This window comes from Choristoneura fumiferana, chromosome 29 (genome assembly GCF_025370935.1).
Source record: "Choristoneura fumiferana chromosome 29, NRCan_CFum_1, whole genome shotgun sequence".
Classification (NCBI taxonomy): domain Eukaryota; kingdom Metazoa; phylum Arthropoda; class Insecta; order Lepidoptera; family Tortricidae; genus Choristoneura; species Choristoneura fumiferana.
In genome coordinates, this window is record NC_133500.1 from 5434605 (window position 1) to 5462376 (window position 27772).

At 39.4% G+C, this 27772-nt stretch overlaps 1 protein-coding gene across 1 annotated transcript in view; it reads right to left on the reverse strand.

The window, feature by feature from the left end:
• nrm (neuromusculin) overlaps positions 1 to 27772 on the reverse strand; it is a 697165-nt gene that overhangs the window by 405761 nt on the left and 263632 nt on the right. The window lies entirely within an intron of this gene.

Consider the following 27772-nt stretch of genomic DNA (forward strand, 5'->3'; position numbering starts at 1 on the left):
ATTATAAATGTGGTCTGATAGAACTGTTCTTAATATTATAAGTTAATGTGTCAACTCCAAATTTTATTCGTGATAAACTTTTATATTCTTTAAAAACAAACAAATGGTTACTAAAGAAAATAAAAGTCTATCACGAATAATTATTGGAGTAGACATTAACTTATAATATATTAAGAACAGTTCAGACCACATTATTAATTTTCATTCAATTTTTATGGAATGATCGAGAAAAAATAACAAAAATAAACGCTCTTAAATGGTTCAAGTTTTTTTGACGAAATAAGTAAAGTATCATCAAATAATAAAAATGTCAAATCGCTTCATTTTCGAAGTAAAAAATGATCTTATTTATATCGTTTCTATCCCTTCCCTCTGTTTGGAAAGTCCTGAACTTGCTTGCCCGGAGACGCGTTTGACAAGAAGTAGTGGCTAGTACCACGAAACTCAGTGGGCGCGGTGAAAAGCGACACCCGTCATACAATTTGCGATAATTAAGCGACAGTTGCTATTTCGAAATGTTCTCATAATAAGTAGGTACTTGCAATGCAAGTTGAAGTGTGAATGGGGGGGGGCACAATGCTCGAAGAACAGATAACCATTGGGGGAGAAAAGTCCTCGAGCGGCGACCACGACCCAGAAGACGAAGCGTTGGCAGGCCCACAAGATGGATGCAAGTGGCGAGTTGTCGTTCATTGTGGCATTCTAAGGGAGAGGCCTTTGTTCAGCAGTGGACGTCTTCCGGCTGATGATGATACTTATCAACACTCAGTTAATAGGCGGTACATTTTTAACCCGAATACCCTAAACACAAACTTTTAAGACTTAATGACGCCTCAATCATTTGCAAAGTTTCGAAACAAGCCGACAGCCACTGTACTTAATACGAGGAAAAACGACAGGCGCAAAAGGTTAAATGAAGCACTTACGACAGGAGCTGGCAAAACACGCTTTCTCTTGTAGCCAAAATGCAGTCAAGGTCAAAGATTTTAGAAAGACTATAGAAAATTTTTATTTAGGTTAGTTTTAGGTTTAGACTCTTAACTTTAACTGATGCTTCTTTTCTTGTTTCTGTTGTCCTGCCAATCGTTCGAAGGTTAACTGAAAGAGATCCCTTCATGGGATAACTTTGCCTATGTACATCTGTTTAAAATTATAATCTGTTTGTCCGTCTTTCACGTCGAAACGGAGCGACGGATCCATGACGGAGCGCGGGCCCAGTGCGGATAGGGAACTTCACACACACCATTAAATTGCTTCGCCGGTTTTTACAGGTTTCCTCAAGTTCCTTCACCGTAAAGCTCGTGGTAAATTTCAAATGTAATTTCACACATGAATTTAGAAAAACTCAGGGGTGAAGAAAGACCAGTAAAAGGTTGTGTTAATCTATCTTTAAGGCGACTCCTGTAATAATTACTTTATTCGATACACACACCATAGACATATAACGTTATGAGTGAAAAGTGACATTTTCATTTGGCTCCTCATTTTTTGCCCACTAATGTCTTTTCTTTTCACGCCATTTTTTACGGGCAAAACTGAGACAACGTTATTAATAGTCGGAGATTATCCGTCCATCCCTTTGGGCGTTTACGCTGACATTTGTGATCCAATTACTTATAGTATTATCATCATCATCATCATCATCATTTCCAGGGCAAGGAAAGAATCGGAAAAAGACACAAACTATTGTATCGAAAATACAAACTGAGACAGAAAAACCAGAAAAAGAGACCAGCGCTGGGAATCGAACCCAGGGTCAGCATTCCGTGCTGCGTGCTATAACCCCTACACCACCGCGGGACAGGAGTCTAGATACAAATGTCTACTATGCACACATATCTCAGGTTGCTTTTTCTACTACGCTACTTAAGCAGCAGCACTAGCGACATCTGCATCATGACATGAGACATGAACTTTACGAGAATGAGAAGTGAAAAATATTTTTTAAAAGTCACTGACTTAATCAATTGTTCAGTTTGACGAGTAGGTACTAGGTACGGTACGATCTATGTTTTAATTATTTTCTCGTATTACAGGCCACACCCGGTATAAAGGTGATGTGAAATACAAACTGAAATATAGATGGTCATCATGTTTGACCATCAGTGGTGTAGCGGTATAGCACGCGGTACGGATTACCGAGGACCTGGGTTCGATTCCCAGTGATGGTCTTATTTTTCTGTTTTTTCTGTGCATCTATATTTCAGTTTGTATTTCAATTTAGGTTTTACGGGATGACCGTAAAAGTAAAAATTTGGAATTGAAATAAAAAATACAAAAAGATTCCAAAAAAACAATCTTAAAGGTGACGTCTTTAATAAAATAAGATGATGCAAACCTACGAGTTTTATAATTATAAATTCGTGTCTAGATTCCTGTCCAGCGGTGATGTAGGGGTAGCACGCAGCACGGATTGCTGAGGAGCTGGGTTCGATTCCCAACGCTGGTCCCTTTTTCTGGTTTTTCTGTGCATCCATGTCTCAGTTTGTATTTTCGTTATGGTTTCACGGGATACCCGTAAAAGTAACAAATTTGGAGTTGAAATAAAAAAATACAAAAAGCCTCCAACAAACCAATCATTATTTTGATTGCTTAGTAGCGACATCTCTTATCTGGGTGAGCGGTTAGTTCCGAAAGAATGTGACGTCTGTCGATGAGAGCGGAACATAGATGTCGCTAGTGCTGCTGCTTAAGTAGCGTAGTAGATAAAAAGCAACCTGAGATATGTATGCATAGGAAAAATTCGTGTCTAGATTCCTGTTCATCGGTAGTGTAGGGGTTATAGCACGCAGCACGGATTGCTGAGGACCTGCGTTCGATTCCCAGCGCTGGTCCCCTTTTCTAGTTGTTCTGTGCATCCATGTCTCTGTTTGTATTTTCGAATTATACTCGAGTCGATTGCGTTTAAAATTCATATTACGGCACACCTACTGAGTTTTTTATTAGAAAAGTTCGCTGTTTGCATGTTTACTGCGGAACTCGTGAAGCGACATTGTGTAGCTTTGTTGACTGGACACTGAGGATACTTTATAGAACTAAGTGTTGCTAGCAACCTCGTTTGCGTCCCGAGGGAGTTATCCCAGAGTAAAATATAGCCTACTAGTTTATAGCCCACGATTGTGTCTACCAATTTAGGCCTGGAGGCCAGCTTTGTCTTTTATAACACATCATCATCATCATCATCCTCGTTGTCATCATCAGCCTATCTACGTTCCAATGGCTGAGCACCTCTTAGAATGAGATAGTTTAGGCTGTAGTTCACACGCGGGCTCTGCAGATTGGGAACTTCACACACACCGTTGAATTTCTTCGCTGGTTAGAGCAAGTTTCCTCACGATGTTTTCTTTCACCGTAAAACTCGTGGTAAATTTTAAATGTAATTTGCAAACCGTGATGGCCTAGTGGTTTGATCTATGACCTCTCGAGCTGAGGATCATGGGTTCAAACCCGGGCACCTATGAGTTTTTCGAAATTCATGTGTTTTGCACTATCCCGAATTAGAATATAACCTACAGTACGATTACTTGGAGATAACATTTGACAGATGGGCGTGCCTTCAGTCAATTTTCAACTTTGACGTCATACAAATAAAGCCATTTTTAGTATACCGCTACCCACGTTTACAGATTATGTAAAAACTATTGTATTTGTATGACCTCAAAGTTGAAAATTGACTGAAGGCACGCCCATCTGTCAAGTGTTAACTCCAAGTACTGTACTTCACTGATACCCTGAAAACCCGCTTTGATAGCTTCTTCGAGTAAAATGAGTTTAGTAAAGCAGCACTGCAGCTCTGGTTCCAGGGCTACGGCACATGCTGAGGTGAGTCCTTTGGCATCACACTACAGCACAATGTCTCTAATTTTTCTCTCTTCTTCTATTTATGTTTTTACTGTGTTTTTGTTGTGATGTAGTGTGTTTTTGTCGTCAATAAATGTTGTGAGTTTGAGTTTGAGTAAAGAATTTTATTTTTACTTGTTTTGGTCACAGTTGAACCTAACAGACTCCTCGCTGCGCTCGTCATCGCACCTAACCTAACTTTCCGATAGAATTAATCAGACTTCAGCTAGCAAGGAATCAGTTGTAATTAAATTGCCCAATGATCATGTAGCATTATTCATAAAGCCCGAGCAATGTGATAAATACTGAAGTTTAGATAATTATTATCACTGTCCGGTAAAGCTTGTCATTATTCATAATGCCCTTATTAATCACTTTGTCCATAACATATGTAGGAATGTGACCGTACCGTATTACAGAACGAAGGTGTGAGAGAGATGGGTAGAAGGGGTGGAAAAGGGATAGGGAGAGGAAATGGCGGTTGGCAGATGAAATCACGAACTGTGCTGTACGGTGTGCTTTTGGGGTGTGTTTTATTTAAAACAAACAGGCTGTGTACAAATCTGTGTTTCCTTCCATTGCCAATATCCCACATTTGGGGGCTCGTCCGGGATCACAATGAGTAGATTTAACGTAGCTCTACCCTTTACTACTACCTTCCTGTGTAGAAACGGACTCCCCAACATATATAACGAGTAATGCTCGGTCACATGTCTATGCCGTCCACAAAGTGTGACCGAGTTGCGACGACACAAAACAGCGATCTACTTCCAGCTGATTTGATGGGCAACACTCTAGGGTTGTCAATAAACATTCACCACCATCAACATCAGCCGTAGTGGCCACTGTTGGATATACCTCCCTGATAGACCTCTAGTTGCTTCAGGTTGGAAGCGGTCAGCATCCACCGTGCAACGTGGCTTTAACCAGGGCATCCGTCCACCCCGTTAGAGTCCTACGATTATAAGATCCCGCGGAGTTGCTTAAGACCTTAAAAGCGCACTGGCTTGACAATTCCTCTTAAAAGAAATGTTTATGTATTAAAGAGAGGACTCCTCATCTTTTCTTCACTATAAATCTCATGGTTTTATGAAAAAACTCAAAGGTGCAGTGAACTAAAAGAATTTCTTTGCTCACCCGAGACCTTATGATAGCTAAGTTTATGCAAGAATATGCGTGTTCATGCAGTTCCTCCACCTCCACACTGTAAGAACACACACAAATCACAAAAACCCATCTATCACCACCACCACAATACACTGACCCGTTTCGAACTCAAACAAAGCTCATCTTCAGAGCAACACAACCGTACACCATACTACCAGATGGGTTTGTGTTATTTGTGCGTGTTCTTACAGTGTGGACGTGGAGGAACTGCATGAACACGCATGTCTTGCATAAACTTAGCTATCATAAGGTCGCGGGTGAGCAAAGAAATTCTTTTAGTTCATTGATATGACCTCCGCAAAGTAACTGATTCAATAAATTATTCAAAGGTGCAGCCTTGGGCTCGAACCCTCTGCTCAAAAGATTAAAAATGTTACTTCGTAGAAGCAAATTAATTTTTTCCCATGCTGATATAAAGAGAACATAAGTTATTTAGGCAAATATAAGATAACTTGTGTATAAAAACTGGCTGGCAGAAAAGATTTTCTTTTTTAAAAAAAACAAAGAAGCTAATTAAACGCCATTTTTTTTCAAAATCACTAAAAAATTTGAAACAATTGATATCAAGTAGATTTATATTAGTCATAGAGAATGGGCAACCCTGAGTCTTGTTGCGTAAATCAATCACATTATTCCCGGAAACAGCGCGTATATCATGTTGATTGGCTAGTTTGAATACAGACAGACGGACGGGCGGGATAATCAATAGCTGGCTTTACTGCCTCCGGTTTGACACTGGCAACACAGACGGTCATGTCTGACAGCAAGGTTGTCAAAGACTATTTGACACATATTTTTCTTCTGTCAATCAAAGAAACTTTCTGCTGACTGTACTGGCATTATTGTCATCTTAACTAAAATTTCGTATCAAATTTCAAGTCGATGCATTAAGCATTAAGGAGTTCCGTCCTGGGGGGATGATCCTGGCTATGCTCGGGTTTCAAGTTATGGTAGTGCCACCAGAGTTGAGGTCTCGCACACAAGAACATTTCATGTATTACAGCGGGGTTTAGACATTTACTCATTCAATTCATTCATTCTCCTTTTATGCAATCAGTTCTTTTTGTAGCTTTGTGTGTTAACAACCATTTCAACTCTCGTGTTACCTATGTCTCGTGTGATATTGGTTCTTTTCCTCCCTTGTTGAACAATCTACTATTTTTTCAAACTGTACGCTTAGTTTAACTGGAACATCAATAAAACTTGAACCATATCTAGCTTACATCATCCCGCGGCATCGCATCTAAATCATATGCAAAGTTTGACAGTAACTCGGTAGTTAGCCGGCAACTTGCCGAATTAGCCGAATTTATGTAGCGGTAAAAATGTTAATGTGGCGTGTAATATTCTGGACGTTTTGCGGAATAACGGGAAGTTTTGTTATGGGGGGAAATCACCCTTTTTATGAGTTCGGCGTTGACATTAATCGTTTGACCTTTGGCGGGGGATTGGGTTGGTTTGAGGTTATTACACTACCATGCGCCTGCGGCTTTGTTCGTGTTGCAGGGTTACCTATCCTGTGGGAACGTTGATTGTGTATCCATACTAATATAATAAATGCGAAAGTGTGTGTGTTTGTTTGAAAGTCTTTCACGTCGAAACGGAGCGACGGATCGACGTGATTCTTAGCATAGATATAGTTTATGGGCTAGAGAGTGACATAGGCTACTTTTTATCCCGGAAAAATGCACAGTTCCACGCGGGCGAAGCCGCGGGCAAAAGCTAGTTGAATATAATTTTTCTAAATTGGTTGTGCGATTGGAAATAAAATTTAATAATCTTTCCAATCCGCGCTGGGCCCGCGTGGGAACTGCGGCAGAAACCCTCTAATTCTGTGAGTAGGCCTGTGCCCAGCAGTGGAACGTATGTATGGCTGGGATGATGATGATGATGAATAGCAGAGCAAGGAACCCTAAGAAATGACACAGTTGACAAGCAGAAAAGCTTTTAAAAAAGCCGAACTTATTCCATTAACAAATAATTATGTTTACACGATCAACATCTTAATTTGCACATACCTAAACAGTCAAATAAATTGAAATCCGCCCCACGATGGAACCTTTTCATAATCAATTGCTAAGATTTTTTTAGTAAATGTATGGGATGTCAACATGCCAATAGTAGCACAAAGATTTAATCTTGGTACAGTCAACGTCATAAATAAGTGATCACTTTTGTACCTTGTCGCTTTCTGTCGTTACACAATTTCGTATCGCTTTTCAAACATGACGTTAAAGTGACAAGTTAAAAAAGTGATCACTTATTTATGACGTTGACTGTACGTGATTAAGTTTCCTCGGCTGTACCTACCTAACCCCGAGCGCACGAGAGCACACGAATAGTGTGAGTCGAACTTTTCCATTTTTTCCCAACACTTTTTTGCGCTGAAAAAAGTCCGATGCGTTTCAATTTCGTCGATACACCTTCCCTACCCTATTTATTTTTAACCGGATTGTAAAGCCGGGGTCACACGCGCCCACTTAGCGTATGCAATATTAATGGTGTGGTCACACTTGCGCTTTATATTTTTTCCTTGGTCAACACGAGTTCTCACTTAGCAGCACAAAAAGGTAAAAAATTGGGTTAGTGGTATTTACATAGTAGAATAGTGGGCCCAGTAAGTGCTTTACGATATTTTATGACAATGCCGACATTAGAACGAAAACAATAAGGTTTATACTTAGTCACATTAACTTTTTGGTGAAGATTATCTTTGAGGTTCTAAGTGATACAATTGATATTTTCAACTTTAACCTTAATATGAATACGATATTTGACAAGAGTGTATAGGTAAAAAACGTATGAAGATGACCTGTTGTGTCCACACACACACACACACGTACACACAAACATCGCGCCTATATTCCCACATGGGGTAGGCAGAGCACACGATGCATTACTGCTTCAGAGCCACTTTTAGCAATTTTAAGGTTTAAAGTTTGACAAAAACGACCATATTCGAAAAATGACTTAAGTCGCATATCAATTCTGTACACTACTACATACAACAGGTTTTCTACTTAAGTTTTTTACCTATAGCGACATTAACAGCCTACGAGTAGGGTTTCGTTTGCCAACTTTTGAGAACAGAACCCTAAAAAATGTATAGTACAACGACTATGCATCAATCCCTGCTTGAATCAATAAGTTCGAAACTGATACACTTTTGGGAAATCTCATGTTTGTCGGTCATGGTGGTCGGTTCAGGGTCAGTACTAGTCAGTAGTGAACCTTCATGGCGACTTTCTAGGCAAAAGAGTGTGGTAGGTTCTCTTTTTAACCTCCGACGCAAAAAGAGGGGTGTTATAAGTTTGACCGCTTGTGTCTGTCTGTCTGTGGCACCGTAGCTCTTAAACGGGTGCACCGATTTGAATGTTTTTTTTTGTTTGAAAGCAGGTTTCCTAGCGATGGTTCTTAGATATGTTTTATTAAAAGTCCGTCTTAGTCTAGCCGGGTACGGAGCATAAGGTTACACATCCCGAATTTGCGAGGTAGCGTCAAATCCATCAATAGGATCACTTTATTTCCCCAGCCTCCCTAAGCACTGCATTCTTATTCCAGATTTTTTTCTTACACATTTCCAGTAGATCACAACTAATACACATTTCTTCAAAAAAAATCCTATCAGAGATACACATCATTTTTCAAATGGGACCCATTTTTTCTAAATCACCGTAATATATCCTAGAGGCGTTTCTACACGTGACATCGCTTTCCTCGAATCGCCACTCGCCTTGTGAAGGGGCAATAACTCAGAACGATTGTGAACAGGGCTTTATAAATAAACATGAGATAGTAGAAAGATATAGATTTCGGATTCAATTATTTATCAAGTCATCGACATAGCTCGAAGAATGTGCAAGCTGAAGTAAGTAGCTATGGGAGCACATCGCTTGTAGAACAAATAAGTGTTGGGAAAGTTAAGTTCTCGAGTGGCGACCACGAACCATAGAACGAAGCATTGGCAGGCCTCCCTTTAGGTGGACTGATGACATCGCAAGAGTAAAAGCAACCGACGAATTACGCAGGTGGTAGGACCTTGTGCAAGGTCCACCCGGATTGCTACCACCATCTTGCTCGCTAATCCTGCCGTGAAGAAGCAATGCTTGCACAGTTGTATTTCGGCATGGAGAGTAAGACAGCCGGTGAAATTACTAGCACTTGAGGTATTCCATCTTAGGCTCGTTGGCAACGCATCTGCAATACCCCTGGTGTTGTCTTACCATCAGGAGACACCACGAAAGAGAATGTACTTACATTTACCGGTTGCCCGTCTCCCTCAGAATAAAGTTGTTCTAAAAGGGAAGCTTTTGCTCAACAGTGGACGTCTTCCAGCTGATGATGATAATGCCAGCCTTCCATTTTATTATATATGTATAGCCTGTAATAGCCGGTATAGCCTGGCTCGGAATTGCTCAGCGAGCTACGGAGAGAGTTTGCTTAGGGTTTCTCTACGGGATCGAAACAGAAATGAGGAGATACGAAGAAGAACAAGGGTCACCGACATCGCCAAACGAATTAGCTCGTTGAAGTGGCAATGGGCAGGCCATATAGCATGGAGAACAGATGGTCGTTGGGGCCGAAAGGTTCTCGAGTGGAGACCGCGAATCGGCACGCGCAGCGTAGGACGTCCACCAACGAGATGGACGGATGATCTGGTTAAAGTCGCGGGTTCACGGTGGATGCAAGCCGCTTCCAACCGAGGTAACTGGAGGTCTATGGGGGAGGCTTATGTCCAACAGTGGACGTCCTATGGCTGATTATGATGATGATGATGATGATTGCCTGTATAATTCTAATATTAAGTGGTGATAGAGCTTAGGGTAAAGATGTCAACAAGTGAACCGTGCCACCCCCCTATTCCCTTAAAGTATCCATAAAAGCCATTTCTCAGAGCGGAGGGAAGTGCATATTTATTTTTCGCAACTACTGTTGAAAGCAAATTGATAAATAGAGTTAGGAAAAGTTTTGTAACTGATTGATTGACTTTGCTGCGAAGTCAATGAACTACAATTTATTTAGGGTTCTGTTTCCGAAGGGTGACACACTCTAGGAGGAGTTGTCAATTCGTATTCGTATACCTTAGGTTAAAAATATCAATTGCACCTCTCAGAACCTTAAAATTTTTCTTCCCTAACAAGTTAGTGAGGTGAGATACCTACTTGATAGGTAAAACCATGGTTAAACTTATTGTTTTCGTTCTAATGTCGGAACTGGCGTTCCCTTACTTCAAATAGCGAATCTACTTGTGATGTATAGATATCAATTAATAATGTTGTAAATCTTTCTAAAAAATATATCTCGTTGAGTTCATTGCCGGATTCTTCTCAACAGAGGTTTTTCCGAACCGGTGGTGGTTTTTTTTTCTTATTATAGCTATAATATAGCCTCAATTGAAGAAAGATATTTTGACTTTGTCATAAAGTATCAGAAAGCATATTTTCCCAAGAAAATCGTCATGAAAGTTCACTACTGAGGCCTTATTGTCTAATACACTTGTAATCATAATTGTGTCCACTACTTCTTTCTGTCACACTTACTTTTCTGTAGATGAGGCTAGAAAGAGATAGTGTAGCGATCGCGAACGTCAGAGCACTAGACAATAGGGCTACCTGACGATCGATCTATCAGGAGTGCAGTGACTTAGACAGAAAAGCCTGACTATGTACTGACTAGTTCAGGGATAGGAAAACTGCGGTCCGCGGGCCATCTTCGGCCCGCGAAGGCTTGAAATCCGGCCCGCGCGCGACCTTCAAACAAAAATCAAGAGAAGATTTCGTATTGTTAGAAATTTCATTCTCAATGGCAATGGCCATGCAGCTTGCATACAACAATCACGCATTGTTGCGCGAGCGCAGCGGGATGAGCGAAAATCGAAAATATTGCATAATACATTAGTATTTCAGAAAATACATATCAATATTTTTATCTCAGTAAATAACATAGCCAAAAATGCATCAACGTGGCCCGCCATATATTTCGTTAGTATATATTGGCACGCGAAGGAAAAAGATTCCCCACCCTGAACTATGTATGTATGTATGTATGTAAACTCTTTAGCTACAAAAAGAAAATTAACAAAACATTACTGACAAACTTTAAGATACTTGTACAAAGCGACTTTTAAGGGATCTTCTACCAGTCAACCTTTAGTGGATGAGAGAGAGAGAGAGCAATACGTTCAGGGTGCGAAGGGCGAAGGGAGTTTCACTAATAGTTGTTACCGGTGACTATATCTGCGAAGTGTTATTAATATTATTTACTAGCTTTTGCCCGCGGCTTCGCTCGCTTGGAATTCGGTCATCGAGCGCTGTTCCCTCGGGAACCGTGCGTTTTTACGGGATAAAAATTAGCCTATGTCACTTTCTGGCCCATAAACTATCTCTATGCCAAAAAATCACATCGATCCGTCGCTCCGTTTCGACGTGAAAGACGGACAAACATCCTTCACACACACACTTTCGCATTTATAATAATTAAGTATGGATTCTGATTATCTAGCCTGGATTGATGTCTCACTGCTGGGCAAAAGCCTCCCCTCTCCATTTCTCCCAATTCAAAGCAGCCTGAGACCAGTCATCGAGAAATACGTCCAGGTCGTCCCGCCCTCTCCGTCTGGGCCTACCCCGCCGTCGCCATCCGTCCTCTGGCACACTCTGTGGAATTTTTAGCCCATTGCAGTTTGTGGATAGAGCGGCTAGTCGTGCAGGGAACCAGAACGCGCGGCATGTCACCTATGCGCTGGACTGACCAAGTGAAGGCCGCTGAGGAAACGGCTTATCTGACTGTGCCAGACAGTCTGCCAACAGAAGGGTACGGCGGGAGATCGTACGGAGAGCTGTGTCCGCCTCTACCACCGAAACGGACGCCTCAATGTGACCACGACCGTTTTACCAGCCGATACAATAAAGAAGAGAGAACAGGATGCTGCTAAGTGTTATAGAGTTTTAATCTTTATTATTATACACGGTCATAGCAACAGAAGAGATTCATCATCATCAACATCAGCCTATGTTCGCCCACTGCTGGACATAGGCCTCTCCCATGACACGCCACTGAGCACGATCCTCGGTCACTTTCATCCAGCTCTTGCCAGCCGCCCCGCGAAGATCATCGCTCCACCGAGTCTGAGGACGTCCTACGCTACGTTTGCCGATCCGTGGTCTCCGCTCAAGAACTCGTCTACCCCAGCGGTTATCGGTTCTTCAGAAGAGGGTATTTAAAGGCAAATCGTGAATTCTATAACAACTCTACATGCGGTTGTAGTAATTTGGCTGTAGTAACAAAGTACTCGACCACTTTCAATTTGGTTTAGTTATTAGTTTCAGAAATTAGTTTTCATGCTTCGGCGGAACCGATAGGATTAGTTATCCATTCCGTGATTAAATTATACCCGGAATATGTTTGTATCGAGTGTGTTAGTTGATTGATTTGGTGTACCAAATATTAAGATATACCTTAATGGTATTTGGAACCAATAGTCTTAGCTAGAAGCTCTTGTGATAAATTGACTTTGAATATAGAGGTTTCGTATAGAACTAGTATAACATAATAATAAGGCATTGTTACTAACAAACTATGAATAATAATCTGAAATAAATGACATTAGCATTATTATTGTAACCTACCCAACTTAGAAAAGCTACCTAACATTGTGATTTCCAAGCTCAATTATGTCAAAAACGGCTGAACCGTAATAAAACATAGCTAAGATCCAACGCAAGGAAACTCGTTTTCACATAAAAAATCACAGACAGACAGACAGACATTGGCCTCAACCGGATTTGGCCGGATGGCCAAGTGGTTAGAGAACTTGACCACGAATTGATCCCGGTTCGATTCCCGGGCGTTTCGATCGGGCCAGATATTTGTATGAATAATACGAATTTTTGGTCTCGGGTTGATTTTATGTATTTATGTATGATTATCTATATCAGTATGTTTATAGTTGCCTATATACATAAATAAATAATTGTCCCAATAATATTTATTTATTATTATTATTAGTTATTTACGGAGAACGGATGGCCGTTGGGGCCGAAAAGTTCTCGAGTGGAGGCCGCGGATCGGCAAGCGCAGCGTAGGACGTCCACCAACAAGATGGACGGATGACCTGGTTGAAGCCGCAGGTTCAAGGTGGATGCAGGCCGCTGCCAACCGAAGCAACTGGAGGTCTGTGGGGGAGGCCTATGTCCAACAGTGGACGTCCTAGTTATTTATATAAATTGGCGTAGGGGTTTTAAGCTCCATTTAGATAATGCGAGATTTTGCGCTATTTGTTTGATTAACTGAATTTATTGTCCCTCAATAGTTTTCAATTAAATCTAACTTGGATGCAAGTTCTTGCGTTGTTTAAACGGGGCTTAAATTAATACAAATGAATAATGAAAAGTTATCAAAGCAGTTCAACGTTTTCCAGGTGGTAGGACCTTGTGCAAGGTCCGCCCGGATTGCTACCACCATCTTGCTCGCTAATCCTGCCGTGAAGCAGCAGTGCTTGCACTGTTGCGTTTCGGCGTGGAGAGTAAGACAGCCGGTGAAATTACTGGCACTTGAGGTATCCCACCTTAGGCCTCTAGGTTGGCAACGCATCTGCAATACCCCTGGTGTTGCAGATGTTTATGGGCGGTGGTGATCTCTAACATCAGGAGACCCACTTGCTCGTTTTCCATCCAGTGGAATAAAAAATTAATTAGTTTTCCTGGTGCATGTGATGGGAAATCTGAAAGCACTCGACAGGTTCAAACGTGTCGAGTATGCATCGCGTGAAGTGGCATGTCACTTGACAGTTTTTGGATGGAGTGTGCAATCATCAATGTCTCTACTGTACTAGCTGTTGCCCGCAGTTATATCTACGTCCTAGTAATGGTCCATCCAATAAGTAAACCACCCCAATTTTATACCGGAAAATTACATGGGTAGTTCCCGCAGGATAGCGATCAACGAATCCTAGATGTCGAAAATACAAACTGAAATACAGATGCATAGAAAATCCAGAAAAAGACCAGCGTTGGGAATCGAGCCCAAGTCCTCGGCATTCCGTGTCTCGTGCTATACCACTACACCACCACTGGACAGTGATACAGACACGAATTTCTCCTATGCACAACATATCTCAGCTTGTTTGTTTTCTTATTTAGGGGCTGTTTCACCATCCATTGATTAGTGCTAACTGACGGTTAAATGTGATGCAGTCTCTGTTTGTTTTGTTCGAATAGACGGAGACGGCATCACATTTAACCGTCAGTTAACACTAATCAATGGATGGTGAAACAGCCCCTTAGTCACTTAAGCAGCGACACTAGCGACATCTATTTTCGATATGGGTTTACGAGATGACCGTAAAAGTAACAAAAAATTTGGAATTGAAATTAAAAATACAAAAAGATTCCAAAAAAACAATCTGAATCCTAGATGGACAGAGTCGCGGGCCATAGCCATAGCTAGTACAGTACATTTACTAACAAAGAAGCCGTGGTGGCCTAGTGGTTTGATATATCGCCTCTCAAGGGCCGTGGGTTCAAACCCCGGCTCGCACCTCTGAGTTTTTCGAAATTCATGTGCGGAATTACATTTGAAATTTACCACGAGCTTTGCGGTGAAGAAAAACATCGTGAGGAAACCTGCACAAACCTGCGAAGCAATTCAATGGTGCGTGTGAAATTTCCAATCCGCACTGGGCCCGCGTGGGAACTATGGCCCAAGACCTCTTGTTCTGAGAGGAGGCCTGTACCCAGCAGTGGGACGTATATAGGCTGGGATGGTTACTAACACGTAATCATGTGAATAGCTTATAAATATATATGTTTATATCAAAATAAGTTTAGTTTAAACTATATTTTATTGTATTTTTACTAGGACAAATTCAATGCAACATCATCCTGTAACTTTCCATGTGGATCCAATTTGCATCGAGAATTACACACACACCATTTATTTGCTTCGTAGGTTTATGCAGGTTTCCTCATAATATTTTCTTTCACCGTTAAGCTCGTGAAAAGTTTGAGAAGTAATTTTGTGCATGAATTAAAAAAAAACTGATGCGAGCCACTCGAACCAACGATCCTCTGCTTGAGAAACCATAAGTCAAACCACTAAGCCACCAAAACTTTAATAATCAGTATAATAATGATAATATTACCGCAAATCCCATTACAAAATTAACCCAAATCGAAAACCAATAGAGTTCAATTTCCATTGCGTTAATAATACACTTCCCCGTCATGTTACATTTCTAACTCTGACATGACAAAAATAAGGGTCAAATTTCCTTGGCAGTTGCGAGCGGGCTGCAAATCCAGAGGTTGCTATGTATGTCACGCCCTGACAAGTACGTGACATGTAGGACGTGACAAAAAAAGGTTTAACTATCAAGTTATGACAAGTTGGTAATGATTTTGACGAGAAATAGGAGATGAATTGGATTCTCTTTTTCTGTGATGTGTGGATGATGCGCCAATACACCTGGGTTAAACTTATTAAGAGCACAAAAACGGGTAGGTATAAGCTAAGACAGTTATCAAGTTTTAAACATAGCTTTTAAGAGTGCGCCGAGCTTTTAGTGCATTATTGCATCCATTACTGTATCGATACTAGTAAAGCTTCACCATGCTATCAGGTGATAGACTAACAAACCACCTCTGTTGTGTTGCTCTGAAGATGCTCTGGTTTATTTTATTTTACTTTATTGGAGAACCAACAGAGATAGAATCATACAAAAACATATGCTACAGGTACTCTGAAAAAAAAATCTACCTCCTTACCGATTCTCACCAAAACATATTCCGATAATTTTAACAACAATAAGTAGGTACGCACTAAGTATTACAATAATTAAGTTAAAACTAAATCTAGTAATCATGCAAAAAACGAAGAAAACGTACAATGGGCAAGTGCATTGTTAACATTTGCTGGGAAAGATGATTGGACATTTGATTGAACATGAAATTACCGTGAGATTCACTCATATTTCATGAAATGGTGAAAGAATTAACAAATTATCTCAAAACTAAATTATCCGAATCCGTCTCACTGAACATGATTGGACATTATTTTAAAAACTTGATTTCTAAACTGGTTCATGGACGTGTTGAAGCTATCGACAGAAACGAGGGACTTATATTGACTCTGGTTGAGTTCGAAACGCGTCAGTGTAGTGTAGTGGTGGGGATAGATGGGTTTGTGTGATTTGTGTGCGTTACAGTGTGGAGGTGGAGGAACACATTTCCTGTATAAACGTAGCTATCATCAGAAAGCGGGTGAGCAAAGCAATGTTAGTTAATTGATATGGACCTCCGCAAAGTAACGCCTGATTCAATAAATTATTTGGACATGTTCTGGCTGATGATGAAGGTTGACTAAACATAAGGCACTAAAGTTACCTACCAATTCCCTAAGTGGGAGGTCAGATTACATAAATAAAACGTACATAATGTATGGGCAACATATGACCACGTCTCATAAGTTCAGTTATTTGAATATTTTATCTTTTTGTGGCTAGAATTGGAAGGAGTAGCGAAGCAGTTTTATACTGGAGTCGTCTTTAATTTATTTTTAGGGTTCCGTAGCTCAAAAGGAAAAACTAATTAAGAGTCACTTTCTTGTCCGTCTGGCTGTCTGTCCGTCTGTCATAATATTAAGGTGGGGTTCTCAAGTTAGTAGAACCAGATTTCATAAGTATTATGTATCTATATCTGTATGTTTGCATGTTTTTCAGCGCATACTCGTATCTCAAACACTATAAATCGGATTGCATAAATAGTTTTTCTGTTTGACTAGGAAGTCTATCTTAGGGAACATCGCAAATTTCACCAAAATTGGTTTAGTCGTTTTTGAGATAGAGAATAAAATGTGTATGCAGTCACGCGGAAAAAGAACCATTGGCCTAACAGCGTAATTTTAAAACAAGTCATCTACGTAAAAACGGAGAACTAATTTAGTAGAGTAGGTAAGAGAGCGATTACTCGTAGTTTGTTTTGTGTGTACAGTCGGACAAATTGAATCCTGTACAGTCACGATCGTTAATTTGGGACCCACTTAAGATTAAATATCTGTCATTTTGTATGACAATTCCAAGGATTTTTTGACGAAATAGGTCCCAAATTAACGATCGTGACCGTACCAGGCTGGAACCTTTGTGCCACTAATGTCATGTTGACATCCCATACTTTTAGCTAGGAAATCATAGATAAATTGATTACTAAAAGGTTCCATCCTGACATAAATCAGTTTGTTTGACTGTACAGCCAGTCTAACATAATTCTCAACTACCCTTATGAAGGATTACCCGCCCACATCTCGACGCCACAATTCCTTTAACGCCATAATACCTATCTTGGCGCCATGATTACAAACTTATAACTCGTTCACATATAGTAGACGCTCAAAGTCTAACTGCTTACATTTAATAACGCAATATGGCGGCGTGGCGCACCGAGCGAAGCCATCCTTGAATTGTCTGGAAGTGGCAAGAACGTGATTTTATGTAGGCATAACTCTTTATTATACATAAAACACATTATAGTTAGAAATGCATTGACAAAGAGAACTTATCCCATGAACCAGTTAACCTTCGAACAATTGTCTGGACAACAGAAACAAGAAGGTTTCTCAAAGTATTTCAGCGTAACTAATTTCATAAGTTTTGCTGAAAATTTCCATTCGATGGGGCAGATAAAAAAAAATCCGTATAACAACCGTCTTCCGAAGAATTGCGAAACTGAAGTGGCAGTGGGCGGGGCACATTGCTCGCAGGACTGATGGCCGATGGGGTCAGAAGGTTCTCGAACGGCGTCTGAGGACCGGGAGACGAGCTGTCGGTAGGTCTCCAACAAGATGGAGCGACGACCTGGTTAAGATCGCGGGATCGCGGTGGATGCGGAAAGCACAAGACTGGTCTGAGTGGAGAGCCTTGGGGGAGGCCTATGTCCAGCAGTGGACGTCTTTCGGCTGACATGATGATGATGATAACAACCGTCTTAAAACATTTTAAGAAGAAGAAAAATAAATCCCTCTAGGGAGCATGTAAAAGCAACTACAATACAATACAATATAATAATTTTCTTGAAGACCAACACACAGTAAGCAGTTGTTGGCAGGAGAGCTGGGGTTCGAAGTCAGCTCTCTTATTTGTAGCCAACTTTTGGTGGTTTTCTGATTTGATGGACTGAAGATCGAAACACTGATCTTATTGCACTTTGATCAATTTTTTTTTTATTTTTTTTTTATTAGCCTATTTTTGTGTCCCACTGCTGGGCAAAGGCCTCTCCTCTCTTGCTCCACTCCTGCCTATCAAAGGCGAGCTCCCGCCATCCCACATTATAGGCATCTAAGTCGTCCCTCCATCTCCTCTTCGGTCTGCCTCTATTACGGTATCCGTCACTAGGGACCCATTCCGTAACAATTTTGGCCCAACGTTCTGGGTTCATTCGACAGACATGTCCAGCCCAGTCCCACTTCAACTTGGCCGTCTTTACGCCCACGTCAGCAATTCGAGTAATTTGATCAATTGCATGGCGGGTCTGATCATGAGCGAGAGAGGGAGCGAGATGCGATAGACATTTCGCTTACACTATGGCGCGAATGCTGCTTTCCAAATACAAAATAAATTGACCCTGTGAATTTAATTTAAAGCAGTGAAAACACAGGTTTATATAGATTTTCCTACGAATTATCATCATCATCATCCAGCCTATTTACGTCCCACTGTTGCACAGGCCTCTCTCAGAACAAGAGCTATAGTTCCCACGCGGGGCGATTGAACTTCACACACACCATTGAATTGCTTCGCAGCAGGTTTCCTCCTCACGATGTTTTCCTCACCGCAAAGCTCGTGGTAAATTGCAAATGTAATTCCGCACATGAATTTCGAAATTCAGAGCAGTAACACGAAAGACGATAGGTCAAACCACTAGATTTTCGGAAGGTACGCAATAGGTTCTAGTAACATACAATTTTCATAGCGTACTATGCATACATTTTGTAAATACATGGCGTATCCAGTTTGTTTGTACGTATGTTAACGCGGTGTATTCGCTCATAATCCGGTAAACCGAGTTGGATTATACCATTTTAATCCGATGTACGTTTTATCAAAGTAATCGTACGTCGGTGTTGTCTATATACGTAGGTATAATTATATTTACGGTATACGGCTTAACACTTTCACTATAATTGTATATCTAAGGGATTATGGTTTATATTATAAAAGTATGTTTTTTTTTATATTTCTAACATGAATAGTATGTATGTGTGTATGTAAACTCTTTATTGTAAAAAATAAGTAAGCAAACACAATTGACAATAATTGAGATATATGTACAAAGGCGAACTTATGCCTTTAAGGGATCTTTGCCAGTCAACCTTTGAGTGGATGATAGTTTAATATTATTACACAGATATGGTCTATGCGGGACGCCTACGACCAACAATGGACGTCCTACGGCTATCACATAATGGTTATGATGAACAACTTTAAAGTGAATTTCTAGATTATTTATTGTTACTCAAAATAAAAGTGACACTCACACTGACATAATAAAACTTGACAGAATTGAAGCATCGAACGTTCATCGAAAATTCTAGAGCTTTTAGTTTGGAAACTTAATAGAGCCGTCGAAGTCTTTTAGCTTCGTTTCGCTATTTTTACTTGTAGTATCGTAATATTCACAATGTATTCATTTATTTATTCATTTATTCATTCATTGCATATCACATTTATATATAGCAGCTGTTACAATTCGGTATTAGCCACATGTGACGCCCTACAAGGGCACAGCAAATATCACCCAATTATCGTCTTTAAAATATTCTACATACATTTAAGAGTTCATTTATATTTTCATTGAAGTAATCTCTTAAGTTATAAAAACACCTTTCGATGAGGAATGCCTTTAACTGTTTATAAAATATCACCGGTGTGTCCAAGTTTTTAATTGAGTTTGGTAAATGGTTGTAAACTTTAATCATCATATAGTGTGGGCTGGATTTAACCAGTTTCATTTTGGAGAAAGGTAATTTAAGTTTATTGAGATTTCTATTGTTTCTATGTATGGAAATATACTTTTTTAAAAGGCCGGCAACGGACCAATGACTCTCCTTGACTAGTTGGTACTCATGGGCGATGGTGATCATTTACCATCAGATGACCCGCTTGCTCGTTTCCTCTCTCTCATAATAAAAATAACAATTGGAATCTTCGAAGAACAGACATGCAGACAAACTGAGAATAAGAGAAGTTTTTTAGTAAAAAATATCTTTCGGGTTGTTTTCTAAATTTAAAAATCGAATTCTGGATTTGAGTTGAAGTTGAGTTATTTTATGCTTTCAATTTTATTCTAATTGTTATTTCATATTTACGAGTATTAGGCAACAATTAGTTGTATTTCAAATTTTGTGAATTTCTTATTACCTGATAATTCTTTATGATATAACATATTTTTTACAATGTAATAAATATGTGTGTCCGTCTATCATAAAATCTAAATAAAGGTTCTTTTATATTAAATATAATGACCCGGATAACTCACGTCTTAAATCGAGTTTAGCTCGACATGTTTCGGGCTAATCCGTAGCCCTTCGTCTTCGGAGCAACGCGACTCAGCGGCTGCTGCAACACGCGCACTGCGCGCCGCCGCTCTCGAAGGGTCATTCTATTTAATATGAGTGAGTCTTACGGTAGTTTCATGTTCAAAGGTTCTTTTTCTTTTCAGTGGAATATTATTCCCAAACATTTTATTTAGCAAACTGTTTCATTCCCCAACTCACTATTTTCTCTTAAACCCCATTTTTTCGGAATTTTCACAAAACAAACCTAATCCTATTATCTATCTAATACCTCTAAACAAGCAATTTTTGTATACATATTTCGGAGATCTCGGAAAAGCTTCCTACGGTTTCCATGAATTTTAGTAGGTATGTACCTAGGGCTTTTTGGGGATGAAAAATCGATCTAGCTTGGTCTTATCTTTGGACAAACGCTTGTCATCGAAATTAAGCCCGAGCGTAGCTCGGTCGCCCAGGTATGTGTATAAGAATATACACTGAGAAAAACTTTGACTTCGGAGAAAATTAAAAGTTGGGAAATAAAACAGTTTGGCAAAAATGCAGTATACACAAAATTAGAAGTTTAGTAACAATTTACACAGTAATGTTCCGGCTCTCATTTTAAAAATATCTTAAAATTCGTATGTTTTTGCACTTTTTAATCCACACACTAAGACGCACTTGACGTGAGAGGCTGCCCCACAAACAGCTTCTGAGAACCGGCGGACCGACAAACGCTTTCCATTCAAACATTTATATGAAAAACTTGAAGAGCCCCTTAGCAAGAAGTGTTCATATTTTCATTTCAAATTAAAGGCTGGGAAACGGGGGATTTCAACGTTAGCTTTTAGTAAAATTAAAAAAAATACGCGGACAAAATATCGACTTGACATAGCATTTTTTTTTTGTAAACTAGGTATACTACCTATCAGTTATGTCACATTTGTAAGTAGTTTTACGACGTTAAATTAGTTCTTATATTATAGATTCTAGATATTTATTAGGTAACTTCTTAGAAAATTACACACATGGATCCGAGACAAGGTGCTTCACTATAGGCCTTATACTTAAACAGGCTCAGAGTTGCTCACGAAATCAGTTTTTTTTATCTATTTATAAAACAATGACAATTCAAAGCATTACAGTTAATACCAATAAAAAAAAACATTTATTATTAGGCGTTTTACGTCCATAGATGTCAACAGGGGATCACAAAATTTGTTAGTAACAAAATAATTATTCTTAAAAACTATATTAATAAAGAAACTATATTAACTGTAAACTATATTGTTATAAACTATATTAATGCGCTGTTAATTAAAAAACATGTAATAAAAACAAACAGCGAATAACAATACAAAATAACCACAAACATACTCATAGATAACGAAAAAAATAATTATTTACGAATTTTTATCCTTGCTTTCCTAAAGCAACGGAAGACCACGCCCTCCGGCCAGAAATCGGGTGCAGGAAGGGTGGAACAAGTTGGTGGTACTACGAGGAATAAGGGGGAACATCTATTGGTGCTTCGCCGGCACTTGGAGTCTAAAAGAGCGAAAATTATTGTCTCTTTTAGAAATGATACGTAAAACGAGGCTCTCAGACAAAGTCTAGTGAAAAAATAGACAAAGCTTGTGGAAGTGGCAATGGAGAACAGATGGACGTTGTGGCCGATAAGTTCTCTAATGGAGACTGCAAATCAGCAAGCGCAGCGTATAGGACGTCCACCAACAAGATGGACCGATGACCTGGTTATAGCCAAGGGTTCACGGTGGAGGCCGTTTCCAACCGAAGCAATTGGAGGGAAAGAAGGCCTATGTCCAACAATGGCCGTCCTATGGCTGATATGATGATGATCAGAGCGTATAAGTAAAAACTTGTTTCCTCTACAAGATATCCTATCACATTGCATATAACTATAATGTTTAACGCTTCCTCGCTAGCTTGCCGGAAACATAATAAAGCATCAAAGCAGAATTTTGTAGTTCACTATATTTCTCACAAACAATGTAATTTTAGAGATATTCTGCTAAGAACATGCGCATATTTTCTAGGACATTTAAATTGAGTTACGTATATTTTTAAACTTACACCATTGCCTGTATAGGTTGCTTCAACAAAATCGCAGCAAAGAATAATGTCGTATCATTACTGGTACGGTATTTCCCTCTTCATAATTTAGTCTGTAGTAGCTTTGCTTGAAGTTTTATTGCTAAACCTGTGTCGGACTTTCACCGACCAAAAAGTAAATAAATATCATGGGACAATTGAAACCAATTGATCTATTCCCAAACAAAGTAAAGCTTGTTCCATATGGGTAGGGACAGGTATGGGTTTATATATGGTATGGGTAGGGTAGGTATTAGGTATTTTATTTGTTTTTTTTTTCTTTTTTTTTTTATGGTATAGGGGGCAAACGAGCAGGCGGATGGTAAGCGATTACCGTCGCCCATGGACACCTGCAACACCAGAAGAGTCACAAGTGCGTTGCCGGCCTTTTAAGGTAGGAGTACGCTTTTTCTTTTCTTTCTTTCTTTCTTTTCTGTCTTTTGATTCACAAGAGTTGGCATGAATGGATTTAATTAGTGAATGAAAGCTTGTGTGTTACCTACTTCACACAAATGTGAAAATGATGCATCTGTAATTTTTCCACAAAGTGACATTACTTTCGTTCAATCCATTCGTGCCAACTCTTATTGTGAATTTACCTTAATTAATATACTTATAAAGATTAATATAAACTTGTACATATTAAACGGTCAATACCCGAGAACAAACACATTCATATAATTATGCATACAAATAATCTGCCCCGACTGGGGATCGAACCCAGGACCTTAAGCTTCATAGTCAGGTTCTCTAACCACTTGGCTACCCGGGCTTCAAAAACCCGCCTGCACGTCCCCATATTATTATGACTTGACATTATTGACTTTTAACAATATGAGAGCCGATATAGACCCACGCGAGAACTTACGAGGTTCAAATGTTAGTAGGATAAACGTAAGGTATTTGTCAAAAGAAAAGCAAATGATTATTTTGAATGAGATAATTTATGTGACATTGCCATGCCTGCCCAGGGCCCATATGAAACTAAATGTACCTACTTAGTTATTAAGATCTGTACAATACTATGGTTGCAATAAACTACATTCGATATTTTCGATATGGTTTCACGGGATACCCGTAAAAGTAACAAATTTGGAGTTGAAATAAAAAATACAAAAAGACTCCAAAAAACCAATCATAATTTGATTGCTTAGTAGCGACATCTGTTGTCTGGGTGAGCGGTTGGTTCCGAAAGAGTGTGACGTCTCTCGATGAGAGCGGAACATAGATGTCGCTAGTGCTGCTGCATAAGTAGCGTAGTAGAAATAAGCAACCTGAGATATGTATGCATAGGAAAAATTCGTGTCTAGATTCCTGTCCAGCGGCGGTGTAGGGGTTATAGCACGCAGCACGGATTGCTGAGGACCTAGGTTCGATTCCCAGCGCTGGTCTCTTTTTCTGGTTTTTCTGTGCATCCATGTCTCAGTTTGTATTTTCGATATGGTTTCACGGGATACCCGTAGAAGTAACAAATTTGGAGTTGAAATAAAAAATACAAAAAGATTCCAAAAAACCAATCTTAATCTGTTTTACTTCAGTTCTTCCTTTATGCAAATTCTTCAAAACACAGCGATTTGCATTATGTCGCCGTCTTTTACAAAGTCAACAGACACAAGGGTTGAAGCACTTAAGCTTTTAAAGTAAGCCTTTTTATCATAGTGAATTTTGAGTCCAATTTTTTTTGTATTTTTACCCGTAGCTCAAACAGAAAGTTTTAAGTAGCTTTTATTATCTTCACATATAATTTACTCGTACTCAATAATTTTATAACTTTCGATATAATAAAACTGTGAAAGTGTGAGTGAATAAGAAGAAAAAGTGTAAGACTAAGAATAAAAAAGGGAAAAAGAGAGAGATAGAGAGAGAGGGGAGATACGTACAATAAAAAAAGTAATTAAAAAAATCTTCAAACATAATCATAATGCGTACATACCATAATTTACGATACATTTTACAGCTTAGCTTAACTATTGTATATGTAGTACCTGTAACAAAAAAGAATATAATTAGTCTGGGAATCGACTTTTTATTACTTTTTTATCTAATATCCATTTATTCAGTGTAATGTAAAGTTACAATTTTCTTATACTAATTCACAAATAACAAATAAAAATGTTTGGAAACTGGATGTTAATAAATTATGTGAAAGCATAAAATAATATCGTCGTAAAACTTTACGAAACACAGACAAAATTTATACTAATTAATATTTAACAATTCTCTCATTAACTTGAGAACTTTAGAATTTAATTCAGATCGTAACTACTGGCATCTGCTGGCGACAGTTCTACTTGAACTAGTTAAATTTTAACCTAACTTCGTTAGGTAATATGAAATTTTGGTTATTTTGGGTTCGATTCCCGGCCAGATGTTTGTATGAATAATACGAATGTTTCTTCTCGGGTCTTGGATGTTTCATATGTATGTATTTATCTATATAACTATGTTTATCCGGTGCCTGGTATCCATAGTACTTTCCTGGAAGCTTTGCTTAGTTTGGGACTAGGTCAATTGGTGTCAAGTGTCCCATGGTATTTATTTATTTCTAATATTTGGTTATTAATAATGTCTGTACAGGTTTTGAAAAAAAACGCTCGATTTTAAGAACAAAATACAGTTAAGTTTTTTATGGATTTTTGTGGTCTGGAATAAAGTCTTTTATTTATTTATAGTTGAATATTTCGCAAACAGATCACTATTTCGCAATCGCAAACGGTTGTTACCTCATCACGTCTAAACCGCTGAACCCATTCAGATGAAATTCGGTATACAGATAGTTTGAGTCGCGGAGAAGAACATAGGATAGTTCTTATCCCGGAAAATTGCACAGTTCCCGTGGAATAGCGATAAACGGATTCTACGCGGACAGAGTCGCGGGTAATAGCTGGTTTTAACTAAAATTGTTCATCGGTAGAAAAACTCAAGCTATTAAAATTTAAACTGTTTCATCATCAACATCTCAGCCGTAAGACGTCCACTGTTGGACATAGCCCTCCCCCATAGACCACCAGTCGCTACGGTGGCCTGCATCCACCGTGAACCCGCGGCTTTAACCAGGTCATCCGTCCGTCTCGTTGGTGGACGTCCTACGCTGCGCTAAACTGTTTATTTCAATAAAAAATTGCATATTAACTTGATTAACCTTAGCTTCTAATCTTAAATCAAGCTATTAAATAAGTTAAACAATAAAAAGAACTTAATAAAAATTAAACAGAAACTTTAATTTAACTCAGAATTGTATACGTAGAGCCTTTGTAGCCGTGCTACGGCGTAGAGCTGCTACGAATACGAACAAAAGACGTAGCAAGATAACTGACAGAATTCCTTGGTTGGTTCGTTAAAAGGACTCGTGTTTTACCCGAGCACTCAAAGGAGGGTTATGTTTTTCAAAAGTAAGTCATCATCATCATCAGCCGGAAGACGTCGACGCTGAACAAAAGGCCTCCCAAAAGTATGTAATAATGTATATCTTTGGTCTTCTCTGTAGCCTATGGCTTGACAGTTTTTAACATAGGCGGAGGATGATATTGATAATTACATTCATATAAACTGTCGGAGTGACATATTGTAATAGTATTTCAAAATGGCAAAAAAATGGCACCAGCTCTTCCTTTTTTGCGCGACAGAATCCAGAATACAGAAATTCGTGAAAGAAATAAAGTCATCGACGTAGCTCAATGAATATGCAAGTTATATTTTAAATAGGCGAGTCATATCGCTTGAAGAAGAGATTACCGCTGGGGGAGAAAGGTCCTCGAGGGGCCTCCCACTAGGTGGACTGACGACATCGTGAGAATTGGGGGTGCAAGTGATGAGTTGGCCGTTCATTGTGGCATTCTAAGGTGGAGGCTTTTGTTCGGCAGTGGACGTCTTCTGGCAGATGATGCTGAATTATATTACCTCGGCCTTTCTCATTTTATTGTGCACCTGTCTAATTACCGTACTGCTTCTTTACGGCACTAGTGACATGGTAATTAGACTTGAGTGCACAGATAAATGTAAATGGCACCCGTCCTTTTTCTAGATGTGCACTCAGTTGCAGTGTCGTGTCGCTTTTGCATGACAAAAAAGCGGTACGGTAATTAGACAGGTGCACGATAAAATGAGAATGGCCGACCTAATCCATACTAATATAATAAATACGAAAGTGTGTGTTTGTATGTTTAAGTGTTTGTATGTTTGTCCGTCCTTCACGTCGAAACGGAGCGACGGATCGACGTGGTTTTTGGCATAGAGATAGTTTGTGGGCCAGAGAGTGACATAGGCTACTTTTTATCCCGGAAAATGCACAGTTCCCGAGGGAACAGCGCGCGATAACCGAATTCCACGCGGGCGAAGCCGCGGGCAAAAGCTTGTAACATTATATTTGAATAAAATAAGCTGTATAGAAGTGTAAAAAAAACAGAATATTACAAATAACGTTCAATTTACAGACATACAACCAATCCTGTACAAGTCGCACCTTATCTCACGTACACACGGACGCATAGGATGGAGATTTTAACGTTAAACACGAGAGGCAAGTAGGTAAGTGCATATATAGACGGCCTCTGAAGCAGAGGAAGCGTATTTATTATGCGTGTATAACTTCTGACATCCACGAAGACGCGTGATTTTGTCAAAATTAGACATTAATGACATTGTAATAAGAACCACGGCACGCGTCATCGTGAATGACTCTACCCATACTGTATTATGCGTTCAATCGTGATATCTTAGTGGTTTGACATAAGACCTTTCAAGTGGGTCGGAGGTTCGAGTCCAGGCTTGCACTTCATTTTTTTAATCTATGTGAATTATGAGCTTTAAAAAGATGGAATACATCGTAGGAAAACCTGCAACGCCTGCGAAGAAATTACATGGCGTGTAAGAAGTTCCCAATCCATACTGGCTCCGCGTGGGAACTACGGCCCAAGCCCTCTCTTGAGGTTGGTTGAGATGGATGTGTTATTGCTGCGACTCAACTAATACCAAATTTTATAAAATTTCATTCTCCTGTTTTGAATGAAAGAAAACAAATAATTATATTTACGCATATTATACTCACGAACTTCAGTTTTGATTGTTTTACTAGCTATTGCTATTACTTTTACACGTCATTTTTTTAAAT